Source organism: Cannabis sativa, chromosome 2, assembly GCF_029168945.1.
Source record: "Cannabis sativa cultivar Pink pepper isolate KNU-18-1 chromosome 2, ASM2916894v1, whole genome shotgun sequence".
Lineage (NCBI taxonomy): Eukaryota > Viridiplantae > Streptophyta > Magnoliopsida > Rosales > Cannabaceae > Cannabis > Cannabis sativa.
Genome location: NC_083602.1, coordinates 89,122,062 through 89,141,028, shown reverse-complemented (window position 1 = coordinate 89,141,028; position 18,967 = coordinate 89,122,062). Strand labels below are relative to the sequence as shown.

At 27.7% G+C, this 18,967-nt stretch overlaps 1 long non-coding RNA gene across 3 annotated transcripts; it reads right to left on the bottom strand.

Annotated features, from left to right (window-relative positions):
- Positions 1-12,558: 12,558 nt before the first annotated feature.
- LOC133035160 (uncharacterized) lies at positions 12,559-15,195 on the bottom strand. 3 transcript variants are annotated; one of them, XR_009686444.1, is made up of 3 exons: positions 13,451-15,195; positions 13,282-13,347; positions 12,559-13,070 (listed from the first exon to the last, which is right to left on the bottom strand). It is a non-coding gene; the product is annotated as an uncharacterized LOC133035160 (long non-coding RNA). The 3 variants fall into 3 exon arrangements; XR_009686445.1 differs by lacking the exon at positions 12,559-13,070 and having other exon boundaries at positions 13,087-13,347; positions 13,451-13,516; positions 13,617-15,195; XR_009686446.1 differs by lacking the exon at positions 12,559-13,070 and having other exon boundaries at positions 13,087-13,347; positions 13,451-13,516; positions 13,628-15,194.
- Positions 15,196-18,967: the final 3,772 nt, after the last annotated feature.

Genomic DNA, 18,967 nt, shown 5'->3' with positions numbered 1-18,967 from the left:
CAAACTTGGCACCAATATCCTTGGCAGTCGAAATGGCCAAACAGCAGGTCGCCGCTTCACCACAAAGAGCGTTAGAAAAGCAACACGGGACGTCTGAACCTAAATTACCCTACCAAGATGGTTCCTAGCAACAACAGCTGAACACATGCTATCAAGCCCTACTCTAACATCGCAGTTTAGCCTGCTTGATCCAATCCTGAGGTGGAGGAGACCGGCTTACCTTCGAACAAGGGCAAGGGGAAGGGAAAATTATAGCATGTAAATCTGCATAGGAAGAACAAATATAGTTAATTCACATCAACAGTATATTTATTATGTACTTTGTCATTTCAATCTAATTTGTTTTATGATCGTGTATGTATATTGTAATTATTTAGGAGTGCTCAAATTGTTTTCTTTCCTAAGTAAACTTAATATATTTTCAAATGGTACATTTTAAATTTTTTTAAAAAAATATTTATAGTTTTGGAAATTTATGTTGAACATTAAGGCAACTTTTTTATAATGGTATTATACATTGTAACTATTTAGAATAATTTATAATTTTTAGAAAATTCTGAATAATTTATATGGTCAAAAATAAGGTTTAACTAGTTATTTATTAAGTATGTAAGAAAAAATAGTTGTACGTACAATAAAATATTTAAACTTTACTTTTAACATTATAAACTACTTGAAATTTTTTTAAAAATTTATATGTGATTCTAAATAATTATAAAATACACTTTCATGAGAAGATTTAAGACTAAAAAATTCTCTTAAATACCAAAATAGATAAAAAAAAATAAAAAAAAAAAATCTACCTAATAAACACCTATTTAAGAGATGTATTGTAAACTTATCCAATAATTTTATATTTTCTCTAAACCGTAACAATAATATTATATCTTAAATTTATTGATGTGTATATTTGGAGTGAACTGCTAGTCATATTTTGTGTATGTGCATTATTAAGCATTTTAAGGTGACTAATATTATACCGATGTATCATATTATATTAATATTAAATTAAAATGTGTAAAAAATTCATATTAAATTATACCAATAAAATATATAACTTTTTTATTTTTCTTAGTACGTTAAGATTTAAGATGCCCTTAGAGCATCTTCAATGATAAAGGATGCTAAAAATTTCCACATCATCTAAAAATATAATATTTTATTTTATTTCTCGTTTACATTATTTTTTGCATTGTTACTTCTAAAATTACTCTAATGATATAGCACTCTTCAAAAATACTATAATTATGATCTAATACATTATTATTTAATTTTTTAGCAACACTAATTTTTTATTAAAAAAATAATGATAGCATCAATGCTACTGTATAACATTCACACATATTCCTATAATATCTATCTACCTAAGCAAGCATTCCTTAATTTTTTACTATTGGAGATCTTCTTAGTATTTTTCTTTTTTATATGGACGAAGTCTGCCGTAGAAATTTAAGATACACTACAATAAAAATAGTTTTTCCTGACATTTTTAAAAAGTCGTTTAAAGTATTCCCGTCGGTTTCTATAACCGTCGCAAAACGGGTAAAATAGACGACGGTTAAAAACTGTTGCTAATCCCGACGGTTTAAAACTGTCGCCTATACCTTGTTATAGGCAACGTTTTTAAACCAAATGTAAAAAAAAAAAAAAAAAAAAAAAAAAAAAAAAAAAAAAAGAGAGAATAAAATACATATTTTTTTGCCATTAATGGTTGAAAAATCTGTATTTTCCCCTATTTTTTCCTGCAGTAGTTTATAATTTTACCTAAATTAAAATAAAACAACTAATTAATTTTATTACAATAACAACTAACTTTAAAACACATTGAATTTATACAATAACAAAATAAATAAATAAAAAAGTATATAAATAAATAAATGTATTTATACCGAGCTTGGACAGAGAGAGAAAGTGAGAGAGGGAGACGGACGGGAGGTGGTGGTGGTCTGACGTATGAGACGGAGATGAGAGGGACACCGACGGGAGGTGATGGTAGTTCGACATATGCGATGAAAAGGAGAGGGAGACCGACGGGAGGAGGGTGGGTGGGGATCAATGGACGAGAGAGACGAGAAGAAAGGGAGATCGATAGAGGGAGGAAGACGGTGAGAGAGGAGGGCGATGGTGCGGAGGTGTGTGTGGGGTTTCAAAGAGTTAAGATTTTTGTTTTAGGGTGTGGAAAATAGATAAGAAATAGGTGAGAAGAAATAGGTGGGCATGTGGGAGATAGAAAAGAAGTAGGTGGGCACGTGGGATATGTGGCGAGAAGTAGGTAACGATTTTTATTGGGCCCTTATACCCGACGGTTTATAGTATAGGCGACGGTTTTAAACCGTCAGGGTATAAGGGCCCAATGAATTTATGAATTCTAATTAAAATCGTCGCTTATTCCTGTAATTACTATTATAAATCGTCGGGAATACTAATTTTTCCGACAATTTTAAACAGTTAATTTTTTTAACGACGATGCTCTAAAAAAAGCGTTTTTAGGACCATCGCAAATTCTAACTTTTGTAGTAGTGATAGAAACAATGTAAGCTAGGCTAATTAAGATTTTCACCCTTAAACTTTAACATGTACCAAATCATGTCCCCTGAAATTTTCTGGTCGTTAAAAATTCTCCTGAACTATTGAGATTGTTAGACTTAAGGACTTTTATCTAATTTCATTCAATTTTACTATTTCAATGATTGTTTATGTACTAAACTATGCTTCATAAACTTTGATATCTACCAAATCATACTCCTCGAACTTTACATATACTAAATTAGTCATTTTCTTATTTTAAATAATTACTTATATATCGTTTAAACTAATACGTGTAAAGTTTTGGTGCTTGGCTGAATAGAGTAACGAAAAAAGTAATTGATTATATAATTTAACAATTAGCCATACATCTATAACTATATAAAAGAGAGAATGGGTTTTGGGCTTTTCAAAGTAAATTACAAAAAAGTTACTGATTTTTTTTGTTAATTACTATTATATCCTTTTATTTAATGGCAAGAATAATTATAAATTTTCAAATATAATTTAATTATATAAAAAATGACAATAGGCATAGATTAGAGTTCCATTTTTTTTATAGAGTTATACATATATTTAATAAGTGATGAATAGTATTGATATTTTTGAATTATTATTTTGTAATTTTGATTCCTTTTTTTTAAAACTTTTCAAAGTAAATTACAAAAAAGTTACTATTTTTTTTGTTAATTACTATTATATCCTTTTATTTAATGGCAAGAATAATTATAAATTTTCAAATATAATTTAATTATATAAAAAATAATGACAATAGGCATAGATTAGAGTTCCATTTTTTTATAGAGTTATACATATATTTAATAAGTGATGAATAGTATTGATATTTTTGAATTATTATTTTGTAATTTTGATTCTTTCTTTTTTTTTTTAAATTAATAATTTAATGAACTAATTTATATATTTTTCTTACAGTATTTTGTAATATAGTTTAAACTTTTACATATAAAAGTTAAATTATTGTCTTTTTTTTTTTTTTGAAATATTGGTAGAATTCAATGTATATTCAAAGTTCATTAATTATATGTGTTTTTCGATCTTCATCTTATTTTTAAAAAAACCCATTTATAAGTGATAAATGTACTAATATTTTTAAATTAATATATTTTGTAATTTTGATTTTTTTTAATTAATAATTAGATGAAATATTCATGTATTTTTCTTGCAGTATTTTATACATATAGTTTATATTTTAACATATAAAAATTAAATTAAGTTATCATAATTTTTTATTTTAATCTTAATTTTCTATGAAGATTCGTTTTAATTTTATGTACAATTTGGAGTATTTTGCCTAATTTGATATTCTTAAGTTTATTTCAGTATATATTTTAGTTTTATTATTTTAATAAGTAATATGTCTCGTTTCAAAATAATTATTTTTTAAAGAAAAATTAGAAATACCTCACGTGCCCGTGCGTAGCACGAGTACCCTCACTAGTAATCCATAAAAGAAATTAGGTACTACTGAAAGAGTCAATCGATGCATCAAATAAAAGGATAAGAAAAGTTCTTAATATACTTTACAATATTTCAAAGGAAGATTAGATGATATGTGAGGAAAGCTTTGCATTGGGGACGTGTGTCCTTTTAGTATATTTAATAATTATTTAGAGATATTTACAGTATAATTATTTAAAATTTTATATTTGTATTCAGATTTTTTTGGCAGCAATACTATCCAAAGTTACTGAAAGAGTGATTCTTTTACTTTAAACAATCAACTTGGATCTTTTCTGGTTTCAAACGTTATAATATTTATATTTTGGATAATTATGCTATAATTATCTCTTATTATTAATTATATTTAATATTAAATTTAAGGATAAATATAATTTTTGACTTGTATCTTATAAAAGTTATTAATTAATTAATTATTTATTTTGTTAAATAATAATTAAGACCCTTAAAATAATACAAAATAAACACTAAGTTTAATTTTCATCAAATTAAAATTTAATAATAACCTAATTTAAAAGTATTATAACAATAGTAGTTATATATGTATTTTTTTTTTTTTTGCATTTATTGTGCTAAAAATTAGTTTCAGATTTGTTATATTAGATAAAAAGGAGTTTTTACACCACATACTGAAATTTTCAATTTTTTTTATCTTTTTAATGTACGGTAGAATTTTTTTCAAAAATACTGTATAAGTTTTATATTGTGTATTAAGTTTTCACTGTTATTCCACGGTTGTTTTTTAGTTGTTCCAATGTTGTTTTAATTTTTCTATTTTGTTATTTTACAATTGTTTTATAAAAAGACATATTTTTGTAAAAAATTCCGTGTGACAGTAAAATTGTAAATTTTTGCCTAAAATCTAATATTTTTATAAAAACCCAAAAAAAAAATAACAAAAAATTAAGTTCAGGGTCTATTTTAAAAAATACAATTTAAATTATAATTTAACAAAATAAAAAATCTAATCTATAATTTTTAAGATCACAAATATTATTAACCCTAAATTTTATAATGAAATAATCACTTATTGTTGTACTAATACCTATAGCATTTTTCAAATATAAATTAAAGTAGTAGTATTTTGTTGTAGAGTGATGTAACATAAATAAAGTAAAAGCATATAGAAAAAGAAGATGGTAGTAGTTAGTATAATAGTATCACAAAAAAGAAAAAGGGATTACTCTTTCTAGCTTCTCTAAAGTTTATAGATTCGATTCTTTGTTGGTCCAACTTTAGCTATTCAAGTCTCCTAAAGTGTCAAACACTTAATGGTTGATATACTTTTATTCACCTTTTTATTCTATTTTCTTTTTACTTTCTTGTTTTCAAATCCTTTTTTTTTTCTTTCTTTCAATTAGTTAGAAATTATTTGCATAAATAATTAATCAAGCACTTGATTAATTATCTTTGGAGTCTCACTTCTCATGTCTAAGGTGATAAATATAATTTTGTATTTTATAGGGTGATAATTTATGTTTACAAGTAGGATTAATTTTGTTTTAAGACGGAGCCCTCCTAATATTCTAAAGGGCCAAAAAAAAATTCTTTTTAAAAATACATGAAAAAAAATTAATTTTTCATGATTAATATAAAAATAATTGACAGCGAGTCGATCCGAGTCGAGGGGTGAGAAGTCGAGAAGCTTCTGCCATAACCGTACAGGGGATTCGAGTCGAGGAGCGTCGCTGGCGGGTCGTCGTCCGTTCGGTCCACGTCGGCCGGAGTCGCCGATCAACGACGGCCACTGCCTTGTCTTTTGTCTTTTGTCTTCCGTTCGGTTCTGTTACCGCAAGTCTTGTCTTTTGTGACACGGTGTGATTGTTTTATGGTTTGAGATTGGTTCTTATTTATTGGTTTGAGATTGTTTTAGTTTTTGCCATTATTTTCTGGTTTGAGAGTCTAAGAGCTTGTTTGGCTGTGTTTTCAGTTTTCAGTTTTTAAAATTGTGTTTTTAAAAGTGAGAATAGAAAACAGTTTTTTGTCATTTTAAAAATTTAATGGTGTTTGGCACAAAATTTTAAAAACTGTTTTTAGATTTTTTCTTACAAAAAAAAAAAATCAATATTTTAGCACCATACCATGACATTAACCCATCCGGGTCTAGGTTCGGGTATGGTTTCGAATCTAGGATCCGAGTATGTGAGCAAAATATAAAATATTATATGTTAAAGACAAAAAAAATTATTTTTGAAAATTGAAAACAACATTTTGATGTTTTATGTTTTCTAGTTTTTTAAATCTCAATTTTTAAAAACAGTTTTTAAAAATTTTTGCCAAACGACTCCTAATAGTTTTTAAAAACTGTTTTCAATTTTAAAAAACAGAAAACAGTTTTTAACTGTAAAGCGAAACAGCCTCTAAGTTTTCTGGTTTGAGAAACTAAATTTTCTAGTTTGAGATGTTTTATGGTTGTCTGGTTTGAGATGGTTGAAGACAGGTTTGGGTGGGGTTGTGTGGCTCGCGACTGCCATGGTAATATCGTGGAGGCTTTCAATCGGGGTCATGTAGGGAGGGTTCAACTTGAAATTGCTGAGATGGTTGACATCAAAGAAGCATTAAGTTGGATTGATCGTCACAATTGGGGACAAGTTATTTTGGAATCAAACAACTTGGTATGCGTACAAGCTATTCAAAGTAAAGTCTCTATGTCATCTTCTTTTGGTCTTTTAGTGCATGATGTTCGTGCGTTGCTTTTATCTTTAGACACTGTTGAATTGCGTTTTGTCAAACGATCTGCAAACAAGCTGGCTCACTGTTTAACCAGAGATTCTTGTTTCTCTTCAGGTCGTGTGCTTCAGTTGGAGGATTATTCCTCTGAAGCACGTTCTATTATTTTTAACGATTTGATTAATTAATAAAGATATCAATTTAAGTAAAAAAATATATAAAAATAATTGTATAAAAAAATAGATTATTCAACAAGAATTTTCGTACTGAACATGAATAATTGGTTTTTCTTTTTTGTACTTTCCGCACTTTTTCTTTCTTACATTTTTCTTTCCTTACTAAAATCCAACTTTCAAACATATTCTTAGTAATTTTTCAAAATTACCATGTATTTTTGTAATAAGAGTTCAATATATAATATTTCTTCGGATTATTTCACAAATACACAAAAAAAAAAAAATTACAAAAATATAGTTGTCTGGAATTTTAAATATTTTTACGATTTTATTTACAGAAAACACAGTTTCTAATGTATTTTTTATGTTGTACTCTTATTAGTTTGTTGTTGATTTTTTTATTGTTTAGATGTTATTTTTATATAGCTTTTTTATTCTTTTTCATATTATTTTATAGAACACTATAAAAATAGATTTTTTTTTTTAAAAAAAAAAATAATACTTTTAGGTAATTATCCCTTATTTCTTTTACCTAAGGCCACCTCTAATGGGCCTTCAAAACCTCAAATACATCTTTCAAAAAAAAAAAAAAAACCTCAAATACAGTGTGAGATCACACCAAAACCTTTTCCAACCGAACGGCAATTGTATACTCATTTTTGGGTTTGTCTACAGTGTCTCACCATATTTAGGTGGGCACTGTAGACAACACTAAATTGTTTTTTTTTTTAATTTTTTAATTTTTTAATAATTATACAATATTTAAAAAAACTAAATAATTATAAATAAATATTAATCAAAACTTTTATAAATGTATTTGTTTGTATTTTTATATTTTTAAGTGTGTTAAAAAAAATAATTTAGGAGTGTTCGCGGAGCGGGTATTGCGGTCTTTGACCATTTTTTTAAACCAATCGACACGTTCGGTTTTTCCAATTTCCCAAACCACACCCGCACCGCGAAACTAAAAAACTGCGAAAACCGCACCGCAATAATGGTGCGATGCGGTGCAATTTTTGCAGTTTAGATTATCACCAATAATTAAACTATCACAAATACAATAAAGCTTGAGCAACACTTGTCCAAAATACCATAAGGCTTGAAAATAAATATAAAAAAAAAAAATAAATTTCAATAATACAATAATTAGTGGGCTTTGAGTTGGACATTCACATATTGGACCTAACTAAATAAAAAAATTAGTATTTTTATAATGTGCGGTGCGGTTTGAACCGCATATTAAAAATTAATTGATTAACACCCCTAAAAAAATATACACGCTAATGAAATAGTTAAATATTTACTAATATAATTTATTGGATTTAACAAATATTTAATATTAAAATATTCTTATTATATTAATAAAATAATAGAATAATAAAGAATATAATATTTGGTGTAATTTTTTGGTATTGTGGTTGGAATTGAAAAAAAAAATTAGTGTTGAAATAGTAATTTTTTGGTGTTGATTTAACAACAAATTTGGGTTTCTCCATCGGAGATGCCTAAGGCCTACCAAATCTCAAAAACAGACCTCTTCACAAGTTGTGTTTGTATTGTATAGAAGCTAAACTTAGCTTTTCAAGTGAATTGACAACTAATTAAGTAACTTCATGTGATATTATAAATTTATAATAAATAATTAAAGAATATATTTGTAATTATGATATCATTTTTGAGTTAGTTGTATCGATGTGAAAATAATTCAAATTTATTCAAAAATAAAATCCAAACATATTTATTTTTGTGTGAAGGAAAATATTATATATCATAAAAATGAATGACATGATGTAAGAAACGTTTAATGCACCCTTAAGTGATTAAATAAGAAGAGATTATTATCGTTAGCGCCTCGATTAAGATCGAGTTCAATGATATGTATTTGTTGTAACTCGACTTGTGACTCGACTGTGATCGAGGTGATAGTGAGAAACGATTATTATCGTTTGTGACTTGATTATGATCGAGGTAATAGTGAGAAACGATTATTATTGTTTGTGACTTGATTATGGTTGAGGAAAAAAAACGGTCATTACCGTTATGAGTAATTACTCGTTGAAACCGCGAATAGATTTCTTACTTATCGTTCGCTTTATCTGGCAACGATAGTGACATACATAGCTCATGAATGACAAGTGGTAAGGGTGCTTTATGAAGCACTGCAAATGTGTGAATATAGAGATGTGTGATTAGCGTGCTTTGTGAAGCACTAAGAATGTATGATTATGTAGTGAACGAATATCCGTTCAATGAAATGATGAAATTGCTGATTATGAGCTGCTATGATTTTCTTATAATGTGTATTGAATGTGTTGTATAGACGTTAAAATGTGTATGTAAATTGAATATGTAGTGAATCGTGAGTACGTATACTATGTCGTGATTGAGAATACTTGCATTTTCAATGCTTATGATCTAGAAACTTTTCTTGTTGAGTCATTGTGACTCACAGGTGTGGTGCAGGTAAGAAGGATAGCAGTTGTGTTCGGCCATGAGTCAGAGGTCTCCTAGCGATGTACATATCAGTCATGATGTCTTGGCTTCCGGGAAGCAAGATCAACCCTTTTTCTATGTTTGAAAATATAACCTTACTTATGTATTAGTGGTTTTGTAAATTGTTATAAAGAATTTTATAAACAAGAGATCCCCATATTATAATAGTACACTTGGTATGGAAGTTTTTATTCTAATTTGAAATTATTAAGGGTTTTATTTTAACCACACTTTTTCCTAAACTGGTTGATTAGTAGGAAATAAATTTATAAAAGCACACACATAGCGTCCCTAAACGTTAGGGCATTACATGCAACATCAAGGGCGTTGGTAGTTTTGACAGGAAGATCAAAGACAGCCAATAAATATATAGGAATAGCCGAAATAACATTTCTAATAAAAACAAATTTAGCAGCTTGCGACAGTAATCAAGCCCTCCATCCTTCCATACGATTTATGACTTTTTCCACAATGAACTTGAAACTATTAGCCATATTACCATTGACAATCAGAGGCTAAGAAATAGCTCATCATCAACTATAATTTCAAATCCCATCTTCTCTAAAATCTCAATTTTTACTTAGTCATTGTAGTTTTTAAAGAAAAAGACTTTCGATTTCTGATTGTATTAGCCTGACTAGTAGTAGTACTTTGACAAAGCTTCTATAAGATTTTCTATATTCACTAAGTTGGCTTTAATAAAGAACTTTAGTGTCATCATCATACATCAAATGAGAGACCGAGAGACTCGATCTCTTGATTTTGTACCCTTGCATCATCCCCTAACTCTCTTTTCTAAATACAAATCGGGAAAGAACTTCCGAACATAATATGAATAGATAAGGAGAAAGTAGATCCTCTAGTTATATTTGATACTTTGATTATATATAAAAGAAAATATTTATCAATTAAAATTATTTTGTAATTATATTTATTTAATGTATAATAATAATAATAATAATAAAAAAAAAAAAAAAGTAATCCTTTAACTTATTCCATGTATTTTTGCTATCCCCATCCACATAAATCCACATGTTATTGATTTATTTAGTGATAGTAACACCAAACGGGTTTGTTTGGTTAAAATGACAAAAGTAATAACTAATAATACTCACTATTAATTGTTTTGTATAACGTATGACTATAAACCCTTTGACAATATTGGGGGTAGTTACTACTAATAAAAGGGATATTTTCAAAAATATGGGAAAAATAAGCCATCTTAAATATTAAATATGACAAGAAAACTAAATGCCACAAAATATGACATTAACTAACCAAGCAAACTACAAATATGGTTTTTTCTAAAAAAAAAACCATAAAATAACTTAAAAACAGAAACTAATTTTAAATGAATGAAATTTATTATTTTTAACCATATATAAACAAAATCCTCTCTCTACACTGATTCTCTCTCTCTCTCTACTGCGATTCTCTCTTCTCTCTCCTGCGATTCTCTCTCTCTCTCTACTACGAATCGACTAGCCTGCGATTCTCTTCTCCATCTTCTTCGATTCAATTCCTCTCTTCTCCATGCACAAATTATTTATCTGATTCAAACAAAACTGACCTGAAAAACTCAGAAAATATAAAATTCAGCCATGGCCATACACACAGAAGCAACCTGCAACATCGGCACCTGACAAGCAATAAAGCTCTCACCTTAAAGCAAAAAACGAATTCTTAAGCTCAAAGCACTGATCAACCTGCACACACAAAATTCAATCAACAAATCAAGCCAACTCCGATCGTCCCTGTCAACAGTGATCAAAATAAAATGCAGGTACAATTATATAAATTATGCTATGAATATTATAGGCATATATATACTGCAAAAGAAAAATACATCGAATATGTGCATTTCCAATTTAAACTTAAAAGAAAAAAAAAAAACTAGATTGAAATAAATTTCATACCAAAACTATATGATCTTGCATTGCTTCATAATGAAATGTTCATACTTAATCTAGATTTAGACTATGAAGTTTCACAAAAAAAAAAACGAAAATTAAACATTATGAAAAATTTAGTTTTAGACATCCACGATCAAAAATGAAAAGATTACTGAAAATTATGAATATAAAACCAGTTTCTAAATACATTATATATTTTAACTAACAGTTTTTAAAATGATATTATCTGTTAAACATAAACAAATATAAAGTAATATTGGAAACCAGTTTCTCAAATATATAGTGAAAAAAAACACATATAATTTTAAAGTAAATATAAACAAAAAAAACAGAAACCGGTTTCTAAATACATTATATATTTTAACTAACAGTTTTTTAAATTATATTATCAGTTAAACATAAACAAATATAAAGTAATGTTGGAAACCAGTTTCTCAAGTATATAGTGAAAAAAATACATATAAATTTAAAATAAATAAAAACAAACAAACAAAAAAAAAAGAAACCGGTTTCTAAATACATTATAAATTTTAACTAACAGTTTTCAAAATGATATTATTTGTTAAACATAAATAAATATAAAGTAATGTTGGAAACCAGTTTCTCAATTATATAGTGAAAAAAAATATAATTTTAAAACAAATAAATAAAAAAAAAGAAAAAAAAGAAACCGGTTTCTTAATACATTGTAATTTTTAACTAACCGTTTTCAAATATTGTACAGGAATGGACTCAATAATGTGTGTGGTCAAATATGGAGGGCAATGGAAAGAGGATAAAACGTATGAAGACTACATAATGACTGGACTACTAATACCAACAAACTGTGATCTAAAAAGTTTGTTGGAATTAGTAAAGACTGAAATCAAATGCAACACAGCAATAGAAATACATTACCAGTTATGCCCAGACTCACCACCAATGAAAGTAATTAGTGACAACTCACTGATGTTCTACTTACAACCGAGAAAGACACAAAATGCAGTTAGTGAGTCTCCACTCTGCATCACAACAGTAGACGAGACAAGACTCCAGATCATTGCTCAACAAAAACCAGAAAGTGAATCTGTAAGACAAGATACAGATGTTCAGAAACTGGTTTTACAAATAACCAACCAGCCAACATATGAGTGTATGGAATACGATGATGAAACCTCAAAAATAAGCGAGGTACTTGCATTACCAAACATATTTCAAGTACCTGATAGTGTTGCTGATTGTATCATTGAGAAAATACAAGAACACAAAAGGAAAAGACAAGAAAAAGAAAGGGAAATAATAACATATCATTAGGTTTTCAACATTGAAAAAGGACAGATCTACAAGGACAGAAAAATATTGAAGACTGCAGTGGGTTTTTTTGCTATGATTAACAATTTTCAGTTTAAAACCAAAAGATCTGAACCAAGAGAGTATGTGGTGACTTGTGTGGATGGCAACTGTAACTGGTTTCTGAGAGCTTCAAAGTTTAAGAGTACCTCAACATTCAAAGTAAGAAAATATGTCCAAGATCACAACTGTCCAACAAATACAATACACAAAACAACCAAAAAAATATAAGGAAAAAAGAAGACATACCAAATTAAAATCCTCCACCACATCCTTAGTTTTACTTTTCTTTGATGCACTAGCGTCATCAATAACAACTTTCATTTTCTTGCTTGAAACAACTTCCGCCACAACCTTCTGAGTCTGAAAAATCATCATCATTGACTGCTTGAAGGACATTAGTAGCCTTCTTACTGACTTTTTTACTACGGTGTTTGTGAGAAACATAATCAGTAACATCACCTTTAACATCTTGATTATCAACCTGAAAAAATAAACATAAACAAAACAGAACAAATTAAAAAAAAAAAAACCAGTTTTATATAACATACTCAAATCTAATAACAAACATATAAAGGATAAAAATCAATTTTCAAGGAAAAAATACTTGGAAAATTTAAACACAATAAAAATACAAACCAACAATGAAACATAAAATAAATGCTAAACCGAATTCAGCAAAATTTAATACATACTTAAAGTTTCCGGGGAGATCTTCTTGTTGGAGCTTTCAAGGGAATATCTTCCACAACATTATCGGCCTTAAACAAAACAACAAAAAATCAGTTTCATCCCAAAAAAATAAATAAACAAAACATGAATAAACAGCAAAAAAAACATATTAAAAAAAAACATAGAGCATACTTTGGATTTACGTGGAGATTTCCTCGTTTCAACTTCAACAGGTTTTTCTTCTTCGACAAAAGGATCCTAATAAAAATAAATAAATAAAACCAGTTTCATAATAACCAAAAAAAAAAAAACAAACATAAGTACTAAAAACCGGTTTCAATACAAACATAAAATATACTTTAGCTTTACGTGAATATTTTTTTGGTCGGCCTTTAGCCTTCGTAGCCTACTCAATCTTTTCAACAATAGATGAGACTTTTGAGACTGATTCACTCTCCATCTGATAAAAAAACAAAACACAAAATAAACATTAGACACAAACAACAAATTAATCCTGATAATTAACACGAAAACTAGTTTCACACAAAATCGAAACAAAACAACAAAAAAAAAACAAAAAAACATAACGACAATTTCCTCAACAGTAATTAACTAAACAATAAAACTAATAATCCAGCCCAAAGGAAACCCATTCAAAGATCCAAGCATTTTGCAACATCAACCTTAAAACCACCCACACACCCAAATTATCACAGAATGCACAAATAACACATATCTATAACATAAATCAAACTCCAGAAACTTGTTTTTGACATGTTTCAAAATTAGGAATCCGAGGATCCGAAACAATACCTGCATCATTTCTAACCTATTTTTAAAACTGTAATCATGATCTAGAAACTGGTTTTTCATATGAGAATTATTTTGAAACCTCAAACCTCAAAACCACCCATACACACCAAAAACCAGTTCCTATAAATAAAACAAAGATTATAACTGCTCAAACACAACAATAATTTCTTCATGCAAAATAAAATCCCTACAAGTTTATAATTGATACAATATTTTCAACAGAAATTACAAGGCTTTTTCAGATTACACAATAAATTCACAATTTATTACAGCACATTGACTCTAAAACCCGAAATTACTAAATCATCAAAAAAAATCATACCCAAAAACCAGTTTCTAAAAAATGAAAGAAAATTTATCACTAAAACTAACAAAAATCATATCCAAAAACCAACCAAATTTAAAAAAAAAAATAAACACAACAACAACACCGAATATTAACAAAAATTAAAAAAAAAAAAAAACTAAACAACAAAATTCTAAAGCATAAAACAAAACCCAAAACACAAAATACTTAACTAATCCAATATGAATAAATACAACAACACAATAATCACTTCGGATTAAACATTTTTTAAAAAAAAAAGAAAAACAACAACACACTAATAATCTTAAAACAGAAAATGGGTTGAGATTGTTTTCCAATGATTCTCCTTGTTTCTTTCTTAATCCTCCTAATTTTCTCTCAATGAACTACTCTCTTCTATTCTCATTTTTCCCACTCTCTCTTCGGATTAAGCATAACTCAACAAGAAAATGCAAAATAAAAAAATAAAAACGAAAATATAAGAATGTAAGAACGATTAAGAACAAATGCAACTTCAACAAACCCACAAAATGAAAAGGAACAAAAAACCCTAAAATTAGAGAGAAAAAAAAAATAAAAAACTCATGCTTACCTTGAAGAACACACAAACAATGGAAGCTCTTACCCGTAGCTCTTACTTGAAGAACAATGGTGGCAATGTCCTCCAAAAATCGAGAGCAAAAAAGAAAAAAAACAGAGGACGAAAATGAAAGAGGAAAAGAGAAAAGAGGAAAATGAAGAAATGGTGAAATGAAAAAAAAGAGGGAGGGAGAGAGATAATAGTATAGGTTGTTTAGGGAAAATATGTCTGAATTGGAAACTGCAAAAGAAAACTAAAATGTAGAAGCAACCATCAAATCAAATCATGATGATTACATGCAAACCCTCTAAAAAAAACCAGTTGAAAAAAAACTAAACCAAAAAAAATCTAAACACCTAAAATTACTAAAATAACCTAAATAAACTACAATACACACTATGGGCTTTTGACAAATAAATTCCAGTCGTATGGGCTTTAAAATCCCATAAATTATGACCAAACTTTAAAAAAGCCATATAAAGTGTCCATAGTTAATTATGCCATATTTATCATAAAAGGTTTAAAAAACTCATACTCCACGTAAATTCTACCTAATAAAAAGGTACTCATGTCATGTTTTGTGATATTTATTTATTTATGTTTGTTTGTAGTACACATTATTAATTTAACATTTGTAAAATACCAATCAATTAAGTAACTCCATGTGAGTCCGGGACTTAAGGAGAGAGAGAGCTGTTATCAAGTCTTGGTCCTCTCCCACCCATCTTTACTATAATTATTATTTTTTAAAACATTGTTATTTGATGTACAATATTTTTTATAAATTGAATTATATGATTAATTAATATATTTCATACAAATTATTTTATTTATATAGAATTTTCTATTTAATTATACTAATAGCAAACATTAAAAAAAGTGTTAGGCATTAATAATATTTTTTTAACAATTCTCTATTTTTTATTACTTATTTTGAACGTGATAGAATATTAATATTATTTTAAATTATGTATTTTGTAAAAATAATTGATTTAACACTTTATATTATCAAATGATAAATTAAATTTTATATTTTTTAAAATAATATTGAATAGTATTTTAAACTATTTTTTTTGTCAAACTAAAACTTAAATATTACAAAACTAATTATGTTTATCATAAAAAATACAAAATGTATTTTTATTATTTAACAAAATAAAATGGTAACAACTCTTTATTTTTTAATATATATTTTTCAATACAAACTTGCTCACCAATTTATTATTGTTTGTTGTTCAATCAATCTTTTTTTTTTTTATGGAAGATCAATCAATCCATTTTAAACAAACAAATAAACACCACGAAAAAGAAACTTATTAATTTTTTCTGAAGCTATCACATCAGCTTAGGCCCCCCTCGAATAAGATATTAAGCATGTTGTATTTAATTTCTTTTTGTTATAAAATAATATAATATAATATAAAGTAGATGAGAAGAAAGAAGAAGAAGATGAAGAGAGAAAGAGAAAGTGAATGAGAATTTCTGAGTTGTTTATTCCAATGGGGTGAACTCCTATTTATACAAATACAAGAGTGAGATATTAAGAAACTAACTCCCCCTTGGATGTCCATAATAGCTGCCTTATTAAAAATTTTGCTGAAAAATTTGGTCAAAGGAAAAAGAGTATAGTGTAAACTAACTCTCTCCCCCTCATTTAGGCATTTGTGGAGATCTTCTAATCGACGAATTTCGATTTTGTCTGCCGTCTTCTCAAATGTTGATGTTGGTAATAGCTTTGTGAATAAGTTTGTAAGATTGACACTTGATTGAATATGTTGAACACCAATATGCATTTTCTTGAAGCGTATAAGAAGAATTTCGTGAAATGTGTTCTAACTCTATCTCCTTCAATGTACCTCCTTTTAGTTGAACGATGCAAGCAGTATTATCCATAGAGAATTGCTTGGGTTGATACTTCTTTATTGAGTGCAATCCATATGTTTCCTGAATATGCTATGCCAATGATCTCACTCACACACATTCTCTACTTGCTTCATAAAATGCAAGTATGTTAACATGATTTATAGTTGCCTCGTTAAAAACCTTGCTAGAAAAACTCAGTGAGACAAAATCTGAGCTAGGGAAAAGAGTACAATATGTATTTCATATTCATAATTATTTGCAAGTTGCCTCGTTAAAAACCTTGCCAGGAAAACCCATTGGGACAAAACCTGAACTAAGGGAAAAAGAGTGCAACATGAATATGTCTCCCCCTCATGCACATATGATCCATAATTCTTTTGGTGATAATATATCTCATAAGATTATTGTTATCACTTTTAAAATATCACCATATATAATCTTTGATCATATATTTTCTATAACTCTCCCAGAGTATGTATGGACTTCTAAATTATAGATGAGGGGTTCGTGGAACATTAATATTTATCCAACTAATTGTATCATTCATGTGTATATACAATCTTGTTCATACTAAAATTTAACATTTCAAGTAGATATGAACATAACACATTAATGATAATATAAATTTCATTTGTGACAATGATGGTACTCCAATACCATATATTTGTTCCATCTTGTTGTATGATCTTAATTTTCATATCAAATGATCATATATCTATAATTCTTAATACATATGAAGTACTTCAAGACTTCAATACTAATGAACAAACTTTATACATTTAATATTTCTCGATATACAAAAGAAATAAAAGTTTGTTCTTCAATTAATCAAAAAACTCTTCGCAGTCTATCACAACGTATAATTTACGTATTTATACTGCATAGACAACCATACGTAGTTTTCAAACAATAATTTACTTACATGTCTTTATTTCATACAAAGATCTTTGTCATATAGTGCGCGCGACTTAGAATTTATATCACTTAAGACATGTATTAAATTCTTCTAGAATTTTTAGATAAGGCTTATTTCAAATTCTCACTATATTAGGAGCTCCAAATAAATAATCTTTTGTTGCAACATTTATGTGACGCTTATAAATCCTTATAAAATATATTCCAGGCTATAATCAAATAATGATTATATTTTCTCAATATTTAAGCCTTACTTCAATCAATCTCATGTCTATGCAAACTTTGTACAACAATTCATTATGTACAAATACATATATGCAAATTTTTCATTAGAAATATTTATTTGCACACCTTACAGGTCTTACTTCACTTTATGTGAGTAAATTTGTTTGGATTGCGTCATAATATTTTGGCCAAAAATCAAAATGTATGTCGATGATTCTCGACAAATCTAATACCATGATCCTTGCTATCTCATGTTAGTTTATTGCATATGCAAACATTCAATATTTATTGTCGACAAAAATTTCAATAAATGATAATTTCCTCCCATATTGACATAACTTATAGAGATCTCTTTAAATTACATATTTTTCAAATATGTTTATCATTTATAGGTACCTATATAGAATCACTTCAGGGATTCAATTATGATCAAATGTGTTATGTCTAACTTCTCTTGGGAGTCTTTTCGAGTACCGTTTTCATCACGGTTATCATTTTAATACTTTATAACAATAAGGTATCTCCATGAGTACCTCTAGATTTAACAACTTCAGGGCAAATCAAATGAACATTTATTAATAATTTCTACATTGTTCATTTACGCTTCAGGCGTTTTCAACTCATTCTATCTCAACTTTGAATAATATTGATTTGCAGTTGGTATATATCATTTTGAACTATATTGTTCTTATATACTTTGTGCAAGGATCATTTTTCAAAAATTATCATCGATCCCAACTGCTTCTCTCCCCCTGATCGAGAGATTTTTTAAAAATTGTGATATCTAATAATATTAATACACGTGTAGGGATTTCAATATATCACAATGAATCAATATTTGTTTAAACTCATATATAATATATGACATTGAACTTTAGGTTCAATAAACTTTAGTTTCAAGTTCAATCCTTATGAACTTAATTCATTTCTAAGAATGAGTCATACGTGTATAATTAGAAATACATAAATTTACACATTTTGTAAATGCATGATTATATAATCTTAT